This window comes from Megalops cyprinoides, chromosome 11 (assembly GCF_013368585.1).
Source record: "Megalops cyprinoides isolate fMegCyp1 chromosome 11, fMegCyp1.pri, whole genome shotgun sequence".
Classification (NCBI taxonomy): Eukaryota; Metazoa; Chordata; class Actinopteri; order Elopiformes; family Megalopidae; genus Megalops; species Megalops cyprinoides.
In genome coordinates, this window is record NC_050593.1 from 552247 (window position 1) to 576197 (window position 23951).

General features: G+C 42.6%; 1 long non-coding RNA gene across 1 annotated transcript; it reads left to right on the forward strand.

Moving 5' to 3' along the window:
* Positions 1–576: 576 nt before the first annotated feature.
* On the forward strand, positions 577–23238 carry LOC118785967. The gene is made up of 4 exons (XR_005005303.1): positions 577–703; positions 806–868; positions 22783–22876; positions 23163–23238. It is a non-coding gene; the product is annotated as an uncharacterized LOC118785967 (long non-coding RNA).
* Positions 23239–23951: the final 713 nt, after the last annotated feature.

Consider the following 23951-nt stretch of genomic DNA (forward strand, 5'->3'; position numbering starts at 1 on the left):
GATGAGCTCATCCTGGAGGTCTCCCTCCAGAAATCCGATCATCCGGCAACTCTCGCACAGTTTTGGCCACATTTTTCCACTAACTGAAACGCTTTCCCTAAAAAAGGATTTACTGCCAAAACAGAATTACCAGCTAAAAAAAGTGCTAAAAGCACTGAGGTGGCTCAGAACAGTCAAAGGCAGAAATCAAGCACAAAAAATTCCACTTAGCCTAATGACAATAAAACTACCTTTACAGTTCAGCAGATGCGCTAACACGACCAGAATCAGAATACCCTAAAATCTGACGCTGGAGAATAGTAGAAAAAATTAAACAATGTAGCCGATCGTACCGATTGTATGTTCAAAAGTCTTTTAAAAGTCAATTTGGAAATGTTTGTCTTATGCACTACGTGCCCCCAGGTCAACAGGTCGACAGATCAAACTTGATTTGTTTCTATGTGTAGCCGATCAGAGCATTTAGAGCTTTAATGTTGACATGCTAGCCATTTCCTCCCCCTTTGCCTCAGTGCAATCTGTTGGCAGGCTTTGGGACCCAGCGGGATCAGGAATAGGCTAATAGGTGGTCACCTGGCGGATATAACATCATGCCTGTATCGCACATGTTTTGAGACGCTGTCTGTTTGTCTGTGGGCACTGGATTGCTGGCGTTTGGATTTTTCTCCCGGATCATTCGTGGGGTTGTGACTAAAACGTGAAGGAGGTAGGCGATAAATCTTTCCGTTGTGCTTTTAATGGGGAGGGTAGGCTGGTGGAGTTGTACAGCCATAGTATTGGTTATTGATTCGGTCTACCTCTCTCACAGCAGTGTTGGTGGTGTGAGCCTGGCAACGAGGTGAGATTGTATGCTGAGTGGAGCAAACGGAAGGTAATGTTGCCTCTTCTTTTGTTGGTGCCATAGGGCATTCGCCTCTGCGTGTAGCTAATCCTCATGCATATTATGTTTACATACATCTAGCCACGATGTTGCATGCTAACAACAACTTCCCTATTATCACTCTCAGGAACTTCCAGGCCGTTGCTTGGCGTTGTACGACGTAGAGGGGGGCACCACTGTTTTTCCCATAGCCTAGTTTTTGTTATATTTGTTTAGTTTTCTTTTGTTTTTTTGATTTTCCTCCGTGTTTGTCTCGCATTGGCACACAATTTTTCCTGGTGCAGGGCAGGCCTTGAGAGCTAGCATTTATGCCAACGTGGTACTGATTGTGTAGGAAGCATAGCCGTGTGTGATTGCGGCAGCAGTGAATGGTATCGGGCCAGTGCAATACTTTTATTTAATATTTATTTCTCCGGGCTGTGCAATATAGTCGGCAATAGCCAGTGGCTATATGGGCAAAGTGCAATCTTTAACTGCTGTATAAGCTATAGTTCTCCTCTGCTAACCAGCCACAGTATTATCTTTGTAGTGCAACTAGATCGTGTGTGTGTGTGTGTGTGCCTGCGTGTGTGTGTGGTGGATTTTGATATTGGTTTGTCACATTTTTTTAGTGACGATATCTTTTGTTTTGTGGTTGTTTCCCTTTTTTATTCCTTTATTTTCTTTATTGATTTTCAGGACTCACGTTGCTGTGTAGTGTGTCCTGTTGGCTGGAGTGAAGAATTGATCTGTGGTTTACACTTATACTATTGCTTGAATACTACCCCTTGGGTGAATTCAATGTTTTGCTTGCAATTTGCACAGTCTAAATCTTGTGGTTATTTAATGGTATTTGTATTGTATCCCTGTTTGTGGTTCATGGTGTCTTATTTATTTAGAGTGTGTAGCCAGTGACTGACTCATGGTTCCTATTGTGTAATATTCAGATTGCTATTTAATAACTTATCACCCTTTGTCCTTGCAATTTACACAATACGTATGGCTAGTTTAGTCCTTTGACTTCTGTGAGTGTGTCAAATTATTGCTACCCAATTTATTGCCATCTACCTCTGATTGCTATTTGCACGCTGCTTATGGTTAGCTTGACCCCTTGAGTATTGTGAGTGGATCAATTCATTGCTATTTAATAACTTATTACCCTGTGCCCTTGCTATTTGCACAATATGTATGGCTAGTTTAGCCCTTTGACTTCTGTGAATGTATTAAACCATTGCTACCTGTTTACCTCTGATTGCTATTTGTACCCTGCTTATGGCTAGCTTGACCCTTTGAGTATAGTGAGTAGATCAATTCATTGTTATTTAATAACTTATTACCCTGTGTCATTGCTATTTGCACAATAAGTACGGCTAGTTATCTCTTGGAAGACTGAGTGGATGAAATGTCATTCATTTGTTAACATTTACAGTCACTGTCCTGCCTAACTTATTGGGCTTTGCCCGTTGCTGGTAGCGAGTTTTGCCCTGTGAATATTGTGCGTCATCCCTATAGCCCCTGGGTAAAATTGGGTTATTGTTTTCTTGTTTATTTTTTTTATGATTTTACTAAGCTGCCTGAAAATAAGTCTTGATGAAAGCAGTTGTATTCATCTATTTATATTTGTAAAGAACTTGCTGGGGAACCGAAATCTTGAGTGCTCTCTCCCCCTTATAATTGAGAGTGGCGTAGTCACAGTTTACCCTTAGTGCTTTAGGCCACACAAGTGAACCGACAAGCTAGCTAGCGTGTGCTGCTTAAACATTTAAAGATTTGCTCCTGAGAGGGCGAAAAACCACAAAAAAACCTTTCATCATGAGCATAGCTATATCTTTGTGTCTGAGAGCACAGTTTTAAATCGCAAGAAGGAGGCAGCAGTGCAGTATAGTGATAAGGTGCAAGGCTTCTAAACAAAAGGTTCAATTTCCTGCCGGGGCACTACTGCTGTATGCTTGGGCAAGGTACTTAATTCAAAATTGTCCAACGTGTGGAATGTAATGAAATAAGAACCCTAATACAACCGTGAAGAAGCTGACCATTGCTTCTCACATAAAAACAGACAGAGGTAGCAAAATTACTAAATAAATAACAAGATTTTATTTAAAAATGAACACAACACGGATACCAGCCAGAACCAAGCCACAACCAAACTGCTCAAAAATTCTTGTTCCATAATCACTCACCTACATGTAATCACAGTTCAATTACCCAAACGAAGTTGAATTTGTTATAGTAGATATGAAATAGTAGTTGTGCTAAGGCTCCTCCATTAAACAAACCTTTAACAATTGACAGTACAATTAAAAAATAAGAATCAAATAGGAACAGTTTTGGGGAATAGGTAAAGGCCCTCCTGACCACTTGATTTTCCATGATTTTCTTCTTGTTCTTATGTATTGACAACACTAATCAACACATCATAGCTCTATCATTTGTACTGTTGTTGCACAATTGGATGCAATTTCAAGATGGGAAAACCTTACTCTCTTCAGATGGTAAGACTATTAATAAAAGGACAAATTTATGCAAAATAATGCAGTGAACACAGTACTTTTGCTTGCGAATAGCACTTGTCCAGTTTGTGTGAGGTCATGTCACCCAAATTGTGTAGTGTACCTTGGCTTCGATTTGATGTCAATTACATGAATGACAGACCTATTTTTCAGTGTGTGTAACTGGCCTTTTTGTACACCAGAAGTATTTCTGTGGAGATAATACAAGTGTTTTCAAGTGAGAGTATGTAATTGAGTGGCTTGAGATTAATTAAGCCTTTAGATACATTGATAATGCCAGTATGAACCTCAAAGCCCACTTTGCCACCCATTTACACAGGTAAATCATTCCTCTGGTACAGAATGTTAGTCTTTTGAGGTGGAAACACTGGCCACATTGAGTTAATATTTTAAACACACTGAAAATGTCTGTGTGGTTACAAAATAGCCACCTAGCTTTTGAAAGGTAACATCCTTTTGACCGGACAAACAACATCCTGCTCTGGTAGATGATATGTTTCCCCAACCTCTTAAACACATTGAAAATGCCTTTGAGAGTACAAAGTTAAACACTTTAGCGCACTGAAATTGATATCTTGACTACAGAACTATCTGCACAGACCTGACCTGTGTCCACAAAAGTTTATGCCACGCTTGTTTTTCATTTTAAATTCATATTGCTTAGTAAACTTCAGTTGTGAGGAAGTCCCAATAGAAAATATTTGTATGTGCAATAGCCAGATTCGATTTCTTTACCACAGAGAAAAACTACTCTGAAAATAAACATAACATTACGACATAGAATTGCTGAATTAAAACACTGTGAGCAAGAGAAAGCACCTGAATAAGAAATTGCGAATAAGAAGCTGACTTGAATCCTGCCAAGAAGAAGCCAACATCAGCTTTGTATGCCCAACCCGCCTTATGATTGACTAAGAATCTGTTCTACATTGCAATGGTTCAAATTTGCCAATTAAGTGCGGCATCAGGAATTGCCATTGGGTCAGTGCACTCCAACTCTGACCACACGACCTCTGTGTACCAACTTTTTGTTCTCTGTCACTGTTCTGTTAAAGAATGTGCATTTCTTATTTTCCGCCCAGCTTGTCCCTAGGCAGTTCCAATGGTGGTAGAAATGTAAGCATTTCATGGTCACGTGACAAGGAAATTGTGATTTTTTTAATTATTGAGAATAACAGTACAAACCACAACTGTACAAGATCCAGAATGTTGTAAAAAATAAAATATAACAATATTTGTACAACTACAACAACATTGAATATAAACAAACACAATACAGAGCCAGGGGGAAGGAAAAGATTAATCAATCAATCAAATAGTTAGTTTAAAAGAACATACAGCAAGAGTCCTCATCGCTTTATCATTCTTTGAGGTAGATTCGTTCACATTTGTGAACATAGAACTTGGCTAGAATGAGTAAAAGATTAGGCCTAATAACATTGAATCTCTTTTTCTTTAGTTACATTATAAAATACAAATAATACATCTTTGTACAATAAAGCGAAATCCTCACATACATTCTGCTTAATAAATGAACAGAAGTTCTTCCAAAACATAGTAGTATGGGGCAGGGTTTCCGCTTGGATTTTTTCTTGCCGGTCCAGAATTTATTTTACCAGACAAATTTGAAACTTACCGGTCACCAAGGTGCAAAATATGGGGGGTCCTAGACCCCTTGATTTACAATTGAGACCCCCTGAAAGCCTCAACAGCAAAATGTTGGGGTTCTCTGGAAAAATCTTTAAAAAATTATTTGTCACTTGCAAATGTCACTAAAAATGTCTTTCAACCCTTAAAACCCAACAGATGCAGCCTGCGTCCAAATTCATCCCTTCTTCTCGGTTGAATAACGATGCTAGTTGCTTGTCCATGTGACGAAGTGTTGGCGAGAAAAATAATTTTGAATTTACATCAAATTTAATCATACTTACAATCTGCATACAGCTCTGGCCCCATCTCCACACCCATTACTCTTGTTTGAATTACTTATGAACTCGTCATTGCATAGATATGGAACACATATCACAAGAAAGAGCGGAACCGGAGCTTTGTAATGATGCTAGTCACATATTGTACATACTGAAGTAATCACGTTATGAAGACAGATCAAACTTCTGCAAAGTAATATCTTTACTAATTTCTTCACCCATTTTCACACTCCTGCTTCTCGGTTGAATAAATCATGAAGTCTATGGATGCATTTTTGTCGATATTCAATATGCCGATGTTTTCACACTCATTTTGGCCGATTGCCGATAGTGATACCAATATAGTGTGTGTGTGTGTGTGTATAGATGGCGCGTAATTTAAAAATTGGCCATTATTTCCCATAGCATTCTCTCCTTATGGAGCCGCGATATTTATTTTGAATGAGCAGAGACACAATACAGTTACAGAAAACACTATTCGATGTTCTGTGTCGTTGTGTGTACAAACACAAAAATGATGCCCTCTGTTCGAATCCCAAAGCACGAGCTTGGCGATCAGGGGCTGTCTTGTTTTATTTCCTATCACATTCTCTATTTACCGTTAGCTGTGATATTAAAACAATGGTCTCACGCCCTTCCGGGAGCAAATAGAAACTTAGCAGCACTCAGCTAGCATCCTCCCAGAGTGAGAAACTTAGCTATGTCCGTCCATTGAACTGTAAGTGATCAACGTGCTATGTAAGTGAGCGTATTAATCTTGCAACTTTATTTCACTACTACCTCGTTGTTTGGTATTGTGTCGTTTTAATTTCGTGTTGCATAGTCATGCTAACCAGTACTAGCTAATGCCACTACATCTTAGTTTTTGCTAAGTGCATAAGTCAGGCTAAATACTTTAGTTAGTTCGCTTTATTTACTCATTCTTAGTCTCTTGATGTTTTATGGAAATTGGTGATTGTACAGTTAGCTTTCTTTACTCACGTGAACGTGTTCACGTGTACCATGCGTGGCATCAGTCCGACCAAGATTATGCACCTAGTGTCATTGTGGTCTTAGTGGCCATGTTAGGTAGTGCTGTGCTATTTTCTGGCACACTGCTATTTCAATAATGTATTAAAATAATTAAATTAACAAATAATATGTTAGTATGTAATGCTAATTCTTTATTATTCTGTATGTCTTTCTTTGTAGAAACCACACACACCTGTGCATGGGACAGTTTTGTCAATAAACACCTTTACCTGGCAAATCAATTATTCAGTGATTTGATTGATCACTTCGGTGGTGGACTGAAATCCCAAGAACAAAACTAGATGAGAGATAGCGCCAATGTCAGCCATTCTCTATCGCACAGTACCGCATATCAAAATAAACAGCAGAACTTACCCTTTCTGATAATACTAGTTGTTTCTTTGTGCGACAAAGTACAGTAAACATACAATTATTTATTTACTTATTTATTTACTATCCAGAACCCTCACAGCTGAAAAAACCTCCCAGATTTTGAAACCTAAATGTTGGCAGGTATGGGAAGGCCCACTGATTGCCACCAGGTATTTCACACACTGCTGGTCACGTTTCAATAACAGTTACAAACGCAAATATAATATATACCTAGGTTGACAAAAGAATGACAACGACTTCAAATCAGTTTGACTATTTAATGAACAGTAACAATTGAGCAAAACCTCAACATTAGGTGCTAAAATGTAGGCTATTACGAAACATCTATAATCTGTAACATCTGTAGCCTGTTTAAAAAAAGGCTAGGCCTACATGGCATCAAATGTAGCCTATAGGCTAAAGGGTAACATTTTATTTTCTCCTTTTTTTCATTGCAGCAAAGTCCTCTGCTGCCGACTTGAAATCAAATGTGTCCAATATGTCTTTGCAGCTTGCAATGCACATAAGCCGCGTCAGTCCTCCTCCAGATGACTTTGCAGCGCCGTCTTAATTTGATTCTGCAGAGAGAAGCTCATATCTGCTGGCCTAGTAGCAAGTATCGCGCAATAAAAGAGTGCACTCTTTTGGGGAAAAAAAGTACTGTAGGCTGTTAATAGGCTGTTTTGCTGTCAAAACACAAATGTCCTGTTATTACCGGACATTTTGACTGGCAATTTTTTAGACAAGGAAGGTTGTTAGACAAGATGTTCTACTGGAAGAGATGTGGTAGCCTACATGCAAGATCCTGCAACATTGACTCAGTTGGGGAGGCAAGCATAGGAGGAATGGTGAACTTTACTTTGTCTTGTTATTGTTCAGGATTAGGGTGTTTGTAGGATAACGGTTTTTCTAACGGAAGCACTGCTTATAGGGTTTATTTTATGTCAATATTCTGTAATTTTGTTGCACAATTGAGCATGGATAGGCTATTTTTCTATCTTTTTAAAAATAGTAGGCCTGTGCTAAGTGGGTTGGAACATGCTGATGGTTACTCCCTCCCTACATTCAAATCAACCTTATGGCTAACACATCTGATGATAGGAATAATGTTGGGGGGTCAACTGTGAGATTTACCCCCTGGAATGTGAAAGGGGTCAACAGCTCTATGAAGAGAGCCAGAATATTTGCCCATCTTAAGCACCTCAAAACTGAGATAGCTTTTTTACAGGAAACACATTTAGCCGTTAAAGACCATGTAAAGCTCAGGAAATCTTGGGTAGTGTGGAGGAAAACTACTCCCAGTCTGGGTCAGGTAGACTGGGGGCTCCCTCCACACTTGTATCAGTAATTCACCAAGTTACGTAATTTATATATACCTTTTTGTAATAATTTCAGAGAATAAATTCCAGTGCCCAGTAAAGGACAAATATAATTCTCAGAGTCTGATGTAATTGGTTTGTTGTATATGTTTCAAATCACATACAGTAAACCGGGCTGGTCTGCGCAGAGCAACACACACGTTCACTCTGAAACACCCTCTGAAAGCACTTCTCTTTTATGCTTTTTTCCCTTAGATCCTCTTATTGTGGAAGTGAGACTCCAACCCCCTCCTTCGGTTTCATAACACATTTTCTGTACACTATTGTTTTCAAGATCACACCTGCCTAATTATAAAAAAAATAATTATCCCGCCTTGGCTGTACACTGTTATCTCCAAGGCCACACATATCTAATATATAAAAAATAATTTTAAAAAATCAATCCTGCTTCAGCTGCCCTCCAGTATTGCCAAGGCCACGCATACCTAATATATGTATAGAAATAACTGTCCCTGCTTAACCTGTTATGCCTTGGCTGTATTCCATGAAGAATCCCATGTTTAACACCCCCCCTTCACAAAGTCCAATTCTTTTGTCTTACATTCAAGGTCCATCCGCTGTGCAATTCTCGGACAGAGTCCAGCTAAGCCCCAATAACAAGCATTACTTGGCATACAGGTGTCTCACAGCTGCTTACCCCTCCTGCAGTCTTCTGTACTCTTCTGACCCTTTTAGTTTTTACTCACTTGCATACAAAGCAAGATGTTTATTTAAGGTTAACATATTAAAATTGTCTGATATCCTTATACACTTCCAGTCCTCCACATGCATAGTAAAGATAGAGTAAATGGCTAATTTAATATATCAATAACTGTGGTTAAAATCAAAAACTGACATCTACTGGCAATGCTTATAATATACACTTAGTCAAAAATTTGTGACTTGTAAGTCACACCATCAAACTATCCCCTTAGTCTGTTGTCAGACTCCATCTGGCCATAAGGCCGTAGCGATCATCAAAATGATGACTATCGCTTAGAGGGAGGTCTAACAGCAGAGCAGAGCACAGTGTGGAAAACATCCCCTTCCTGTTTGGTGGGGAGTGGGTAAAAGCCACTCTGTGCTCCTGTCTCTATACAACATCGTCATCAGAAAAGTCAAAACAAGCTAAATCACAAAAGCTAAGGTGCAGAAGCCAGCCAAAAGTCACATAGTTGTGTCACATAACAGAATAGTCGGTAAGACGTTAAATAATCATTTGCAAAGCAGGGTTACGACAATAATGGAACCAGCCATGGTATAATCAGTAGTCGCATTATCTTTGTAAACAATAGTAGTAAAAGCACCTGAGTAAAATGTTAATGCATTACGTCTAGGTAAACACTATTAAAACACGTTAGTCAGCTAAACAGAATAATGTCTTCTCTTCTTTCAAGGCCTCACTGGGGTGTTGGACCAGTGGACAGAGGAGAGGTTGCTAGCACTTCACTCAGCCGTTGCTGGTCATAATTCTTCTCTGGCAGTGGTGTGGGAGATAATTATGTGTTAGTAGTTAACTAGCTGCCATGGGTTAGGGAGCAATAGGCTCCTGTAAATGTGCATCAGCTTCTTTCTTCATGTGAGTGGGTAATCAGTGTAAGTGTGGTGTTTCTTCAGCCCAGGTGTTTTGTACACCATAGAGGGCCATCACTGAGGAGAGGTTACTAGCACTCACGATGCACAGTGATTTGGATGTCTCCCTCAGCTCGGCAGTCACTCCCACTCAGGGGTATGGTGCTCGAAGAAAGCAACAGCCACTTGGGTCCCTCTTCCCTCACCACTTCGAACTTGTCCACAGGAACATCCTCAGATACCTCTGGCAGGGGAGCTGCTTCTTGTCCTCCTGGCTCTCCAGCTGCTTCTCAAACTCCTGCTGGCAGCGGTTCTCCTGCTGCAGATGTTCCCGCTTCTTCCTCTCCAACTCCACCATCTTCTCCTGCTCCTTCCTCTGCTGCCTCATCCTCTCCAGCTCCAGGTTCCCCCCTTTTGTCTTCATCCCTTTGACTTTCCCTTTCCTCATTCTGGATTTCTCTTATATCTCTCAGAGTTCATCCTGGCTCTGGAGCCCTACAACAGTGATTTAAGTGAAACCACACAGTTTTACCTTCAACTTTGAGTGCAGTGGGCATTGTCAGAACCACCTTAAAGGGTCCCTCACGCCTGGGCTCATTCCACTTTCGCTTGAAGTATTTGATGTACACCCAGTCCCCAAGACGTATTTCTCGAAGGTCTTCTGGAATGTCACATGCTCTTCCCTCAGTTGCACCTTTTACCTCTTGGAAGATAGCTTTGTGTTTTGCAGTTAGATGTTGCACATAATTTGACAGCTCTCTCTCTCAAGCTGCTCAAGCAAAGGTCCATTATATGGGCCTCTCAAATATGGTACTGGCATGGGTCTACCAGTCAGCATTTCATGTGGGGTTAGGTGTGTACTTCTATTGCTTTGCATTCTCATACTCACCATTAGCAATGCATCTACCCAGTTGATCCTGCCATCTGCACATACTTTAGCTATTATTTTATTAACATAACATATTTTAACATAATTTATCTTTGCTTTCAGAGTGCCATCCACCCTTTCCACCATTTACATTTATTTATTTAGCAGTGATGCCCTGTGATTGTGGATGGTACACACACCCAAATCTTCACCTAACCCCCAACATTCTAGTCACAAGTTTCATTAATTCAGCTGCAAAATGTGGCCCATTATCAGAACTGATCTTATCTGGAATCCCAAACCTGGGAAACACTTCTTTGCACAAAAACTTTGCCACTGATTTGGCATCTGGGTTACTTGTAGGTACTGCTTCCACCCACCGACTGAACCTGTCCACAACAACCAGCATGTATCTTTTGCCTTGAACTCATTCAATCATGTCCACATAATCAATCATACAATGGTGTCTAAATGGTCCATCTGGTGGTGGAATGTGTCCAATCGGTGCTGAAAAAGCTTTTCTGATGATATATGTTGCACACACGTCACACTCATATAATGCACGATCTACCATAATTGTCTGTGGTGACCACCAGGCATTTTGAATGTGCTTAATGACTTCCCACTTTGTGCAATGATCTTGACCATGTACATCCTGAATCAGGGTGTGAATCAGTGACAAGGGTGCAACAAAGTGTCCTGCTGGCCCTCTCCACAACCCTTTGTGGGGGCCATCCTGAGTTTTCCTTGCCGCCCTTTTTAGTCAAAGACCCTTTTCATACACACTTGCTTTATCTTGGGCTTGAATGAGAGAGGTTAAGTCCCCTGTGGGACCAGGTTCCTCTGCCAACAGTGGTACTATCAGGCTCGGACCCATGGCAGCTTGGTGTGCTAACCTATCTGCCAAATTGTTGCCCTCAGCTACCAGGGTGTGAGCCTTTTGATGTGCTGGGCATTTAACTATAGCTACTGCTGCTGGCAACATCATGGCCTCTAGCAACTCTGAGATCACTTCCCCATGTGTAATTGGTGTGCCATCCACCATATGAAACCCTCTTTGCTTCCAGATAGTACCATGCACATGACAAACACCATAGGAAAATGAAAATGTTGACACTCTTGCCCTCAGCTAATTGACATGAGGCTGTCAGGGATTTAATTTCTGCCAACTGGGCAGAACACGGCTGTGCAACCTTTACTGCCTGAACTTCAGAGAAGGTAGTACCATCAACATTTAACTGCGCAATGCCATGCCCTGCATGATTTCTTTTCTCAACCCTAAAGCAGGAACCATCTACAAACGTTAGGCGAGCTTAGTTGGGCCGAATGGCCTGTTCTCATCATCATATGTTCTTATATTCTTATGTTCTTATGTTAGGTCAACTACAATGGGTTGATTGTGTAAATCTTCAATTCAATTCAATTCATTTTTATTTGTATAGCGCTTTTTACAACACAAGTTTGTCACAAAGCAGCTTTACATTGTTCCCAGGCCTGAGACCCCCTGAGAGCAAGCCTAAGGCAACAGTGGCAAGGAAAAACTCCCTATCAGGAAGAAACCTTGAGCAGAATCGGGCTCATGGGGGGGGGGCCCATCTGCTTCTGGCCGGCACTGGGCAGATAGAGTTAGAGACAAGTTATGCGATGTACTTTAGACATTTACAATTGACAGACAATAGTAGTTAACAGCAGAGTGACTATAAGAATGTCTCCTAGGATGTCTGGTTCTTGGAACGAAATTGGCTTTGATGGGCAGGGCAGCGAGGTAGCAGGACTGGAAAACGGGATGAGATGCTTGGGCTACAGCTCCGGACAGGAGCCCGGAGCAGGGATAGGAAGCAAACAGAAAACGGTGGTTAGTGGATGATAAGAATGGCAGGGATGTAGAACAGAGAGGCAGGAGAGGAGGGGCAGAGAAAAAGGTGTGCAACAAGGAAAGACCCCGGCAGGCTAACATTATGGCAGCATACCTAGGGGACGGGAGGCAAGGGACCAGCATAGTCATGAGGGCGACCCTAAGACAGTCAACACCAGATCACGGCACAGGGTCCATGAAAGCAATGACCACTTAGTCCACCAGAGACTCTGTGATCCATGCCAGCACCAGGCCATGCCCCTCAGCTGAAGGATTTACTATATATATATATATATATATATGTTTTGAGCCTAGACTTAAAGGTGGAGAGAGAGTCTGTTCCCCGAATCTCAGAGGGTAAGCTGTTCCACAGGAGAGGGGCTTGATAGGAAAAGGCTCTACCGCCTACAGTAGTTTTGCCCACTCTCGGAATAGTGAGAAGCCCGGCATTTTGGGAGCAAAGGGCTCTCTGCGGAAGATGTGGGTGTTTAATCCGGTATTTAATAGGTAGCCAATGGAGAGAAGCCAGAACTGGGGTGATGTGTTCAAAGCACTTAGTTTTAGTTAAGATTTGAGCAGCTGCATTTTGCACCAGCTGAAGGGGTTTTAATGAGACGCTTGCACATCCTGACAAGAGGGCATTACAGTAGTCTAATCTGGATGTTACAAAGGCGTGGATTAGTTTTTCAGCGTTGTTAATTGATACGATTTTCCTGATTTTAGCAATATTTCTCAGATGGAAGAAGGCAGTCCTAGAGGTGTTAGTTATGTGAGTTTCAAAGGAGAGCTCGGGATCAATAACAACACCAAGGTCTTTGATGGCTGCACTCGGGGCAAGGGAGACACCATCAAGGTCCAGTGTAAAATGAGTGAGTTTGCTCCTGATTGAATTTTGGCCTATGACCAATATTTCGGTTTTGTCCGGGTTAAGGAGGAGAAAATTTCAGGTCATCCAATTCTTTACATCTGTTAGGCAGGCCTCCATGTTTGAAATATTCAGAGGGACATCGGGTTTGACTGATATGTATAACTGAGTGTCATCCGCGTAACAGTGGAAATTAATGTCATGTTTACGGATGATATCGCCAAGAGGCAACATGTATAACGAGAAGAGCAGAGGTCCAAGCACAGATCCTTGAGGTATACCATATCTTACTCTGGAACGAGCGGAGGATTCGTTGTTAATGGAGACAAACTGATATCGTTCTGGTAGATAAGACCTAAACCAAGATAGGGCCTGTGCACTTATGCCAACCAGATTTTCGAGGTGGTCAAGGAGGATACAATGATCGATGGTATCAAAGGCTGCACTTAGGTCTAGCAGCACAAGAAGAGAGACAGCCATTGTCACAGGACAGTAGAAGGTCGTTGAGCACTTTCAGGAGAGCGGTTTCCGTACTATGATGGGGTCTAAACCAGGACTGAAAGACTTCCAAAATGTTGTTAGTGTGTAAAAATGCAGAGTTGCTTTGATACTGCTTTTTCCAGGATTTTTGAGAGGAATGGAAGGTTCGAGATGGGCCTGTAGTTTGACAGGTCATTGCGATCTAGATTGGGCTTCTACAGAATAGGCTTGATAACTGCTACTTTGAAGGGCTGAGGTACGTGTCCAGACACAAGGGAGGCGTTGATAAGATTTAATAGCGGTGTGCCAATTGCAGGCAGTAGCTGTTTTAGGAAGCCAGTTGGTATGGGGTCAAGTAGTGGCTGGTAGAGTTATTAGATGAATTGATAAAAGAAGAAAAGTCGCTAAATTCAATGGGTATAAAAGAGTCAAAGCGTGAGGCGGGCCTAATAGACATACCTACATAATCTGGGACGGGACTGGCCAGACAGGAGGCAGAAGTCGATGAAAATTTTTGTATTGTCTCTTATCTTTATGATTTTACTATCAAAGAAGTTCATGAAGTCACTGCTACTATAAATTGCTGTTATGTTAGGGTTAACTGATGCAGGACTCTTGGTTAATCTGGCGATAGTGCTAAACAGGTACCTAGGATTGTCCTTGTTTCTCTCAATAAGGGTAGAGAAATATTTGGATCTGGTAGCTGTGAGGGCATGCTTGTAAGTTAGGAGACTTTCCTTCCATGCCAGGAAAAAAACCTGTAATTTGGTGGAGCGCCATTTTCTTTCGAGTTTTCGCGTAGCTTGTTTTACGAGCACGAGTATGGTCGTTATACCAAGGTGCTAGCTTCTTGTCTGTGATTTTCTTCCTTTTGAGGGGAGCAACGGCATCCAGAGTTTTACGTCGATACTGTCCGCGAGTAGATTAATTTCAGTTGAGCTAGGGTTTGAAAATAAACTAGAGGAGATTTCGTTGTGCAGGCAGTATGATGTAGGGAGCTCGTCGATAAAGGCATTTGCTGTAAGAGAGCAAAACGTGCGCCTGGAAGAAAATCTAGGCTCCGAGTATGTGAAGCACGTTAGTGGTAAATTGAAAGAGATGAGATAGTGGTCGGATAACACAGGATTGTGTGGCATAATTTCCACCTGGTTAATGTCTGGTTGTGGTAATGTGTGGGTTTGTCCACAGCTTGATAGAGTCCAATGGGTTTGATGATGGACAAAAATGCTGTTCTGAACGGGTCATGTTCATTATCCATATGCACATTAAAGTCGCCTACTATTACAGCTTTTTCTGTATTGACAACCAGGTCAGATAAAAAATTGGCAAATTCCGATAAGAAAACACTGTAAGGGCCAGGTGGCCTGTAAACTATTACAAGGGTAAATAGCTGAAATGCAGTCTTGTCAGGATGTGCAAAGCTAAGTACTAATAGTTCAAATGAATGGAAGTTATAGCCAGGTTTAAGGGTGGCACAGAGTTTGGAGCTGTGTACAGCAGCAACGCCGCCACCTCTACCAGTAGGTCGAGGGACCTGGTGATTACAGTAACTGGGAGGAGTTGATTCATTGAGAGCAACAAAGTCATTAGGTTTAAGCCATGTTTCAGTCAGGCATAAGATTTCAAACTGGTGATCAGTAATCAATTCGTTTATTAATAAAGCTTTAGGTTTTAGCAATCTGATATTTATTAACCCAATCTTAAGGACCATTTGTCTACAGGTAGTACCTTCAGGTTTGTCAAACTTAATTTTTATCAAATTATCAGCACAAATGCCCCTACTGGGTGTTTTTAAGAAGTTTGGGACGGAGGGTCGTGGAACAGACACTGTCTCTATGGGATTTTTAAGTGGTGGTTCCAGGGAAAAAGCAGACATCTGTGTAGGACAGAAAGTCTGCTGCCTGGCCTTGGCCCTGATAAGTCAAGGTTTAGAGGAATCTTCACAAGCTTTAAGGAAAGCATCTGTTCTTTGGACACATTTGTCTATGGGCAAAACCATTCTGGTTGCTGGGTTAACAGTTGTGCATCTCTGAATGTTAATATCTGGGCTGACAGAATTACTTCATAGCCAGTTTTCCTTGCTTAGGTCAGAAAAAAGCGTGGGCTAGTTAACAATGCATGTATTTGGTGGGATGTATACAAAGTTACTGGGTACCCCATTGTCATGGAGGAGGTCTTTTGATAAGCAAACACAGCTTCCGCCAGGCCCTACTAGCGTGGTGGCAGGACCTGCTCCACAGGGTCTAGTTTTGTGCTGTAGTAAGCCAACGGTTGTTTGCCTGTAGGTGTGTCCTGCATCAAACCTGCACTGGCAAAGCCTGAGCGCTCCACAACATACAGATGGAATGGTTTGCTATAATCTGGATTTCCTAGAGCTGGAGCTGATTGCATCTGCCTTTTTAGAGCTTGGAAAGCCTCTTCTACCTCTACTGCCCATTGTAATTGAGCTGTACTGTTACCCTGCCCTGCTGTTGTAATTAGTGCCCGTAAGGGTGATGTAATAACCGCATAGTCACAAATTCACAGTCTGCTATACCCTGCCATCCCTAAAAAGGAAAGCATCTGTCCTACTGTTTGTGGTTTGGGTGCTTCAGTAACAGCTTCAACTTGTGATGGTGCGATATGTCTCTTATCTCCACTCAGTTGTCTGCGTAGGTAGTCAACTGTCTGTTGACAGAACTGCAATATGTCCCTGCTAACCTTGTGACCCCCTTTGCTAGGGCTGTTAGTACAGCAATTGAGTCTGCTTCACACTGTTCTTTTGTGGGGCTACAAATTAACCAACTGTCTACATACTAGATTAGTGTGCTAGATATGTTCAGATGCTGTAAATCCTGAGTTAACACCCTATTGAACACGGAAGGACTCTCACAATATCCTTGTGGCAGCCTTGTGTACACATATCCTTGTGTATGTGTATTGCTGGCCTTGGTATCTGAATGCAAAGAGGTACTGTGATGGGTGGAAAGGTACACTAAAAAAAGCTGAACATAGATCAATAACTGTACCATCGTGTGTTTGGTGGAATTTTGGAAAGCAGTGTGTGTGGGTCTGGAACAAGGGGTACCTCTGCCTCTACAATGGAATTAATTGCTCTCAAATCATGCACTAAACGGTAGTCATTTGGTGTGGCTTTTTGTTTGGAAAGATTGGAGTGTTGCATGGACTCTTAGTTTTTACCAGTACACCTTCCTGTAATAGGCCATCTATTGTGGGCATAATACCATCTATTACCTGCTGTGTGAGGGGATACTGTCTGTGATGTGGAAAATTAATCCCTTGTTTCAAAGTAATGCGCACTGGCTGAGCAGAACTAACACATTCTATGTCCGTTTTGTGTTTTGACCACACACTCTCTGGCACCTGCTGCAGTAAGGCTTCATGTTCTGGCATGATGGGCATTTGTGTTAGCATCCTTTCCTCCATCAGAACTTTTTCCGCCAATGCCTCGCCGCTGAGATCCTGATGAACTGTTTATCTCGAGAGGTGTGGATGTACTTGTTTGTTGTTGTAGTCCACTCCAGCACCTGCAGGGCTTGTCTAACCATTGGTCCCAGTTTGTGTGATTCGTGACCTTCTGCTATCAGCAATGTCACATGCAGGGTGGATCTTCGGACCTGAAACCATTGTTGATGTAGCAGAGGTTGCGGCAACGTTACTGCAGCTGCGGCTCCTTGTGGTCCCATATAGATGTCCTAACTTACAATGTGATATTGGTGCCCATTAATCACTTCATCCCAACATTCTTCATAGTCTTCATCTGTTTGGTTCTCACACCTAAGAGTGCAGTGTAATGGCAGTCGAGGTTCTGCAGCTTTACCTAGCTGAGCTTGCACCCATGGCTTCCAATTGTTCCATTGTTGCTGCAGCATCAATTTCTGTGGAGTCAAGCGTAGCCAATACATAGTGTTGCAACAATCACAATATGTCCCTACCTAGTGATTAGAGTAAAGGTGCAACTATGGTTTGTCCAGCAATTTGCGTTGGGACAGGCTGTTTAAGCGGAATTATCTGTGGTTTCCCAGAGAAGCCAATGGTCTTAACAGATGAGCTGGAGAGGGGGAGGCCAGAGCCTGTTTTCCCAATGCATTGCACCTGTATAAACTATGAATTGATGCTCATGTTGATTGATGACTACTGGTATGGTGGGCTCATCTTGTGGTTGTATTGAGACAATTGGTGACATTAGTTTCCCCCTCTGGCTTCTCTGGACACCCCTATGCTTACCAGTTTGCTGCTGGTCCTGTCCATGGGTTGGCAGGAGGTGGTTCTGGCCAGGGATTGACTTGGCAATCCCTCTTGCAATGCCCAGGCTGATTTCACCCCCAACATACCTCTTCTCTGGGTTGACCATCTCTGGATTGTGATCCTTGGTTTGGGTAGCTCAGAGGTCGGCCCCCTCCTCGCTGAGGCGTTCCACCCCTTTGTCCAAATCTTCCTCTTCCTCTTCCTCTCATTGGGGGTCGATAACCACCTTCTGACTAATTCTCATACACTTGGATGGGTGGAACCTGCGTGGTTGTTGCAGCTGTTGGGGTCACAACAACTGATTCAGCTAGAATTGGTGTCTGTGACATCTGTGGCTGGGGCGTTGTTGCAGCCACTGGGGCCACAACAGTTGGATTTGGTGCAGGTGCTTCAGATAGCACCACTGGAGCTTGTGTCTTCCCTTTGTCTTTGTCTCTGTCTTTTTTGGCCTTTGACAGTTCCCCCAGCTGCAGTTGTGCAAGTTTTCTGGTCAGTTGCTTGTCCTGTTCCTCTGCGTCTTTCTTCTCTTTTCGGTATTGTTCCACATGGTGTACCACATGCTCCGAGAACATTAGCCACTCCATTTTCATGTCCTACTGCCCCCTTCAGGCGCTTCTGCACTGGTTGTAGGATGTTCTTCTTTATCATCAATTTAAACAGGTTCTGGGTAGTGGCATTTGCATTCCAGGGACTTCCTGTCTCTTCTCTCCATCTGTGCTGGAATGTGTGCAGAAACTTCTGCACAGCCTCGCCTTCCTATAACTCTTCTCCTTCCAACTTTGAGGGATCCATTTTCTCCCGGTACTGCCACCGGAGTTCTGTCCATACTTGGGTTCTGTATCCTCCAAATCCCACATGATCCACTGAGTGCCCCGTTTCCACCCAGTCCAGCTCTGCTGCTCTGAAGACCTCGTCAGTCACCTGCTTCCCGACCACATGCATCAGCAGGGCTTTGATGTCACCTAGGGCCAGTCTGGTTCCCCCTGTACTCTCTTCCAGGGCTGTAATCCACTTTCCAGCTCCTTCTGTGAGATCTGGCAGTTGCCCTGCTAACCCTACCATGTCCATAAGTGACCATGGTACATACTGTGAGTGACCCCCTTTTTGAAGGGCATCTGGAGCACTTCCATTTCACACTCTTCCTCTTCTTCCTCAATGTCATGCCTCCTCTGCTTTTGCCTCTTGGGTATTCTCTTACCGTTTCTCAGCGCCAGGGAGTCCAGTTCCCCACAGGTCTGTTCCTTGCCCAGCTTGCTCAGCATTTTTTCCTCACAGTCCTTCTTTCAGGCATGGACCTGTCACTTACCTAATATCCATAGTTCCCCATGCACCAGTCATCCTGTTCTTTATGGTGGGGCTTCCTCTGCTTCTTCACAGGATGTGACCTCTTCTTCCCTTTCACTTGCTCTGCTTTTTGGAGAAGTGTGACGTACCTTACAGCTGACTGTGGATGTGAGTTGCCCTTTTCCCTTTTCCCCTGCAGCTATTACCTTTGCATACTCTCGTCGATCCTCCATTACATGTGGGCACTCGCTTGTCTTGCTTCTTCCCCCAGCTCTGGATAAGAGACACCAGTTAGTGACATACCAGTTATTGACTGGACTTTCCCCATAGGCAGGGGTTTGTGTTCCTCTTTTACAATCATCTTCACTGTTCCAACCACTGCTTCAAACTCCATTTTTCCTTCCATTCCTTCCATTTCCACTACTCCCCACTTCTCCTGTGAGTATGTATTGGCCTGCCCTGAGTGGGTTTTTGTCATTTGGTTAGGGTGGCAGTTCTGGCATGGGTCCCAACTTCACCTTTTCCTGCTTCCCCTCCTTGTCTTCACCACCCACCATGCTTCTCAATGGCTGTGTCCCAATGGGTTCTATGCACGCATCACTTCCACGTTTGATGTGACGGGGCTCTGAAATTTCCGGTCAGCGAGACTGAACGCAGAAGAAAACAGATCATGGTAGAGTCAACAAAGTTCACTCGTTGTTTGCTGGAGTTGCCTAAACTCACAATCAGTGATATGCGGAGAATTGTTTGGGCGTCCAGTACAACACCGCAGAGCAAACTTGAGAAAGGTTTCAAGTTTTATGTCTTGTCTTATCTCTGCAATTTTGAAGGTAATTTGCTAACGCCAGCTACCCTGAGCTAGTGTGGCTTTGGGGTTTTATATTCATGATCCATCCAGCAGCAGGCTAATCATGTTAATAGATATGTTTCTCATAATGTGTTTGTAATGTTTTCTTAAAGTGTCAGGTAAAAACAGAGCCACAAATGAGATCTGTTAGAGCTCACTGCTACTGCTCTATGAAGAAAGCAGAGACGCCACACCAGCTGAGAGTAGGACTAGGAAATTAAATGTCACATTTAAAGTTCTGTTGAACATGTTCTGAGTTCTTACTCTTCTAATGTTACCACACTTCAGCTTCAATAACCACAGAGGCAGTGCTATTCACGATAGCTGAAACAGTGGTAATGCAGTTATAGGATAGCTGAGGATAGCTAAGTGGAAATTGGCAAGCTTTCTAGTTGGTCTGTAATACTGTAAACAAACAGGAGTTTATTTTAGAATTTGAAGATTAATTATGACATTAGTAGTTTTACCTTACGTGATGGCTACAAAAGCAGAAAATATTTTACTTACTCAGCTATTCTTCTATCCAAGCATGATCTATGTTCGAAACTGTCCTGTCATCTTTGCTTCTTTTTAAAAATCCCTTACAAAAAATTACTGCATTATTGCAGTAGTGTCAAACATAGTTACATTTAGCAGATGCTGTACATAGCAGCACACAGCAGTGGTGGCTAGACGAGCTGTCCTTTGAAATGACACTAAATGACGTTTAGATGTCATTATGATATTAGGTAAAGGTATGCACACAAATTGAAGTAACATAAATAAACAACAATACCATTAGCGGAGTTTAGGCTGTTTTGGCGGCCAGCATTCCTATAGCATTCTACGGTCGGCGGAAGGAACCAAGCAACCTGAGATTTCACCGGAAATACGTCATGTGCAGCCGTGCATATAGGGCATTCAGGGGCTGCACCCTCCGAAGGCTGCATTTGAAGACCGATTGCGTCACAGTCAGCACAACAATGCTGTCCCATTTCAAAGGCTCCCTCAAATGTGGCCAAGAAATGCGCCCTTCCTTTCCCGGGCAACAAAGGATGCAACGGGTGGATCCTTCGCTGGCCAACCTATCCCAGGATTCACTGCACGCCAGTGTTGAATTAATCAAAAAGAAAATAGCGGACGCAACGAACAACAACACAGTAGTGGCAGAGGAGTACACTTTTAAATGTAAAGTATTGGGTTTCAACTTAATGGAATAGCTAACGATACAAATGTTAAAAAACCAAGGGGCCTTAAGACCTCAAATTTTCTTTAAAAGAGTTACGTGATGTTAGTGATGTTAGCTACCTAGCCTACTGCAGCTCAACTTCCCGCATCTGACCTATTATGTTTCAGCCTTTGAAAGTAAAGCCTTCAATGCCTTCACTTTCAAACTTAAGAGGTTCAAAGGTTGACCTACTGTAACGGGTGGGAACTTGCGTTGTGTTTAATTTTGATGTTACGTGGGTCAGCGAGCGAGCGAGCGAGTTTCGAACCAAGGTACTTACTGCTCGCTGCCAACCCCTTACAGCCAGCGTTGTTGCCAGTTGAGCTAAAGGCAAATTGCCATTGGCCTGTCCGCAACAACGCTACTTAACCAGGTCTCGGGGAAGTGACGTAGCCACTGAAACCGCTCGGCTCCCTGCTACCCGCTACCTAAGGCTCAAGACTCACACAAGCTAATCACTTCAGCTCTGCTACACTCACCCCCCTTTGACCTCCTCTGACTCCTTAGTGACCACTTGCGGCCAAGCTATGCTTTAGCCAGTGATCCGGGTCACAGCACCAATGTAACGGGTGGGAACTTGCATTGTGCTTAATTTTGATGTTACGTGGGTCAGCGAGCGAGTGGGTTTCGAACCGAGGTTCTCGCTACTCGCTGCCAACCCCTTAAAGCCAGCATCGTTGCCAGTTGAGCTAAAGGCAAATTGCCATTGGCCTGTCCGCAACAACACTATTTAGCCAGGTCTCGGGGGAGTGACGTAGCCGCTGAAACCGCTCGGCTACCTGCTACCCACTACCTAGGGCTCAGGACTCACACGAGCTAATCACTTCAGCTCTGCTACATTACATCTTATCAAGATTGTGGCGATTTTATAGGTAATTTATACTTCATATTACGTACTTAAATGGACCAAGGTGAACAAATTTAGACAGGTTGAACCCTGCTATCAAATTTCACTGACAAATACAAATCTCCCCCGACCCCTTGCAAACAAACACAAACACATAGCTGGCTACAATAAAAAATGAAGGTAGAAAGCTAGAAAACTTGCTAGCTAATGTGGCTTTAACACACTTTGGTCAACTATCATATTACTAATATCTAGCTAGCTGTCAGACTAATACAGCCTTACCACTTCTCTTCTAGAGAAGAGAGAGTTAATTTTACCACAGACACTGCAAGCAACCTGTAGTGACAACCTTAGTACTGTTAGCTTGCAAGCTACCAAATTAACATTATAGTTAGCCATCTTAGGTAGCTAGGTAGTCTGTAGGCCTAGTGAGTGTTTTAGCTAGCTAGTTAGCTAAGTGCACCAGGTCTTGATGCGTTCCGTGACTTTTTCTCTCCCCTGACCCGCTGGAACAGCACCCTCTCTGTGTTCCGGGACCTCCTGATTTACAAATTAAGCACTGGTTGAACATCACTTTCAAAATCCAGTACATTTACATTTACATTTACAGTACAAACGTTGGAATTAATTACATGGCTAACCTGAACTTGTTTTTTTTTTTTTTTTACTTTTAGGGAGCAAGGAGCAGACTGCTCAGTTCATAAAACAATGGGGGGACAATGACTGCCTGTTCACCGGGGCCAAAAATTCAGCCAGTGTAGCTTGGAGGTAAGGCAACAATAGCCCATTTGTAATATCTCCATTTGATCATCTTGTACTTAAGGTTACAGTTAAATTAGTCCTCATCCTAAACAAAGCCCATGATAATAAGACAACCAGTAGATGGGGCAATACCATTTTTCTTTGTTGTGTTTTCTGTAGTGCTGTAATGATTTCTAGGGGATTTTGTATCTGTCCTGCTGTGTCACCTTTTCCAATCCTCCTATGTTTGCACCCCTGTGTTAACATGATTGATAAGTGTTTTCCTTTTCTCTTATTTTCTCTCTGTGATTAGGACAATTCTGGAGAAAATGGGTCTGCTGGGGAAGGTGACTCCCTTGCAGGCTAAAAAAAATAAAAAATAAAAAAAGTATGTACATGTGATTTTTAAATTGAAATTATATTTGTTTTTATCATGCAATTTAATAAACACACTTTTTGCTGAAATTTGTTTTGCTGCTGTTGTTCTTGACTGCCATAATTGATTTTCTCTGCCTTAGGATTGCAAGTGTCCAGGGTCAGGAGAGGGAGTGAGTGGGAAACCCAATGCTGCAACTTGGCTGTGGTTTGTCCTCATGGATGAGGTGTTGGGACAGAGGCATTCCACCACCCCCCCTAGTTGCCTCCATCCCTGAGGACACACCAGGGCCAAGTGCAGCAGTGGATGACCAGGAGGAGGAGGAAAGCCAGCCAGCGGCAGGAAAGAGAAAGAGAGAGAGAGAGAGAGAGAGAGAGAGAGAGAGAGAGAGAGAGAGAGGATGAGCTCATAGAACTACTAAAAGAGGATATGAGATTGCAGAGAGAGGCAGAGGAGAGGAGAGCAGAGAAAGAATGGATAGGCTCTTCTCTCTACTTGAGAGATTAGTCAAAAATTTGAATAAAATTTTAATGAATGTTTGTATGTGTTCAGTATGTTGTTTATTTCATTTCCAGCAATCTGGAACTATTTACAACATAAAATATATACACAATACAAATACAATACAACAAAGAACTTATATAAAAGGGTGTCTGTAGGTCTTTAAAAAAGCTTTTAAATATATATCATAAAAAAGTGTGGTGCTGCTGGACCTGGATGGGCTGT